The sequence below is a fragment of the Ceratotherium simum genome, chromosome 2 (assembly GCF_057802395.1).
Source record: "Ceratotherium simum simum isolate JZ-2026a chromosome 2, ASM5780239v1, whole genome shotgun sequence".
NCBI classification, from domain to species: domain Eukaryota; kingdom Metazoa; phylum Chordata; class Mammalia; order Perissodactyla; family Rhinocerotidae; genus Ceratotherium; species Ceratotherium simum.
The window spans coordinates 61,344,601-61,347,565 of record NC_141901.1 but is presented as its reverse complement, the minus strand read 5'-3'; the positions used below and the strand labels follow the sequence as shown (position 1 = coordinate 61,347,565).

The 2,965-nt window shown below is 33.3% G+C and overlaps 1 pseudogene; it reads left to right on the top strand.

Annotated features, from left to right (window-relative positions):
- Window positions 1-873: 873 nt before the first annotated feature.
- LOC101388718 (cytochrome c oxidase subunit FA4 pseudogene) lies at window positions 874-1,134 on the top strand (annotated as a pseudogene).
- Window positions 1,135-2,965: the final 1,831 nt, after the last annotated feature.

Genomic DNA, 2,965 nt, shown 5'->3' with positions numbered 1-2,965 from the left:
TGTCTAATAATGAAAGTTTTCCAAAACTCTGACCTCCTCTCTCACGTTACATCCAAAGATTGGAGGTGCCAAAACCCTGAGGCATTGGTTGAAATTTTTCTATGAGCAGGATTTGTAAGTGGAGATTCACTTTTTGCCTGGGCAATAATTATATAGTACCAAAGGAGAGGAATTCTAAGAACAGCATTTTAGGAAAAATCTGATTCAAAATATGGACAACTAGTACAAAAAAGAATGGAATATCATATGACTAGGACAAAATTTGATTCTTCTTTGAAATGTCAATTAATCCAAAAGAAGACAAAGAAAGGAGAAAAAAAGAGGAGAAAAATTTGGACACAAAGAAAACAAATAGCAAGATAATTCATTTAAATCCAACCATGGTGGTGACTGCATTAAATATAAGTAGGTTAAACACACCAATTATAATGCAGAGGTTATCAGATTGTATTTTTAAAATGAATCAATTATATTCTGTGTACAGGAAAGACACTTTATATAACAAGAGAAATATAGATTAAAAGTAAAAAGATGGAACAAGATACATCAGGCAGGTATTAATTAAAAGAAGATCTGACTGGTTATATTAATATCAAACAAATTATACTTCATTAGGGATGGAGAGGAACATTTCTTAATGATAAAAGTGTCAATTCATCAAGAAACGATAGCAATCTTCTAATGCAATGTAATTGATCAAAAAAAAAAAAAACAGAGAGAGAGAAGACATAATTTACCAGTATCAGAAAAAAAGAAGGGGTATCACTAGATATCTTACAGGATTTAAAAGGATAATAAAAATATGAACTAGGCCGAGCCTACTGAGTCCCTGGGTGTACAGGTTTGTTTTTCTTCGCTTCCGGACTTGAGGCCTCTGCCACAGTCATGTTCCGCCAGATCTTCACTCAGGCCAAGAAACATCCCAGCTTGATCCCCCCCTTCATATTTATTGGAGCCAGAGGAACTGGAGCAGAGCTGTATGTCTTGCGCTTGGCAATGTTCAATCCAGATGTCAGTTGGGACGGCAAGAATAACCCACAACCCTGGAACAAACTGGGTCCCAGTGATGGATACAAGTTCTTCTCAGTGAATGTAGATTACAGCAAACTGAAGCAAGAAGGTCCAGACTTCTAAGTGAAATGTTTCACTATAAAGCTGCTTTGAATGAAGGTCTTCCAGAAGCCATCTGCACAATTTTCCACTTAACCAGGAAATATTTCCCCTCTAAATGCATGAAATCATATTGATGTATTGTATTGGGGTTTAAACTGATTAATGAATATCCGAAACTTGAAAAAAAAATGAACTAACAGGACGCCAGTAAATTTGATAAATTAGATGATGTAGACAACTTGAGAAAATCATTGTGGGAATATATTAATTACTATTCAATTACTTTGATAGAAATCCATCTATACAGTTTTTCTTCAGTAATTTTAATAATTTGTGTTTTTCAAGGAAGTTGTCTACCCCATCAAAATCATCTGAATTTTCCCTTAAATACAAGATCAATTTATATTTAAGACGTTAATTCCTCACAAATTGTTGAATAGATTAAATTCAATCCCAACTAAATTCCTAACAGACTCACTTATAAAACTTGACATAATGAATCTGTAATTTAAATGGAAATTCAAAATACATAGAAATCCCAAAATAATTTTGAAATAAAGATCAAATTTTGAAAACTTATACTTCCCGATTTCAAAATTTACTGTGAAGCCACTGTAATCGAGAGAGTTTGGTATTGGCATGGGAATAGATATATATATCAGTGAGAATAATAGAAAGACAAGAAGTATACAATAATTAGATATTAAATTAAATATAAATATATTTCTTAGATACTGCTTCATATTTGTTCTAGTCGTTTATGCTAAAATGCTTATCATATCTACCTGTCAATAAATCATTTCCATACTGAGGAGAATCCACACTCTTGAAAATACGTCAAGGGGAAAATATGGATGATTCATAGGTTTGGGGCATAAGAAATAGCAAAGCAATTCTATTTATTAAGATATTAAAGACTGGGAAAGAGTTGGTTTTAGGAAAAAAAAATAAGTAGTTCTGTTTTGGGCATGTTAACTTGGAGATATCTATGAGACATGAAAATGTAAAATGTGCATGCTTTTTTTTTTTTTAATTTTTTGTTTATTGCAGTAACATTGGTTTATAACATTGTATAAATTTCAGGTGTACATCATTATACTTCTATTTCTGCATAGATTACATCATGTTCACCACCCAAATACTAATTACAACCCATCACCACACACATGTGCCGAATTATCCCTTTCACCCTCCTCCCTCCCCCCTTCCCCTCTGGTAACCACCAACCCGATCTCTGTCTCTATGTGTTTGTTTATTGTTGTTGTTATCTACTACTTAACGAAGGAAATCATACGGTATTGGTATTTGACCTTCTCCCTCTGACTTATTTCACTTTGCATAATACCCTCAATGTCCATCCATGTTGTCACAAATGGCTGGATTTCATCGTTTCTTAGGGCTGAGTAGTATTCCATTGTGTATATATACCACATCTTCTTTATCCATTCGTCCCTTGATGCATGCTTCTCAATCAGCTAAAGATCCTGTATAATTTCCATTCTTCTCAGAGAAGTTGTCCTTGAGGAGCTAAGGTAGCTTTCCATTATCCTCTTAAAACTATCTGATATCATTATCTTCATTTAATTTTTATTTGTTTGTGATTTACAATCCCAATGGAAGGTAAACTTCATCAGAGCAAGAACATTGCCTTTCTTATCCGTTGCTGTAAACCAACCTAAAACAATATCTGACAGAATAAGCAGCCATACATTAAATGAATGAACAAAATAATGAGTGAGTGAAGGACTAAATTCCTAACCAAGCTTAATCTAGATCACATCTGAATGTAAATCTTCAAGTTTCCACAAGGCATTCATTTAATAAAACATGTGTCATCCAAACATCTTTGATT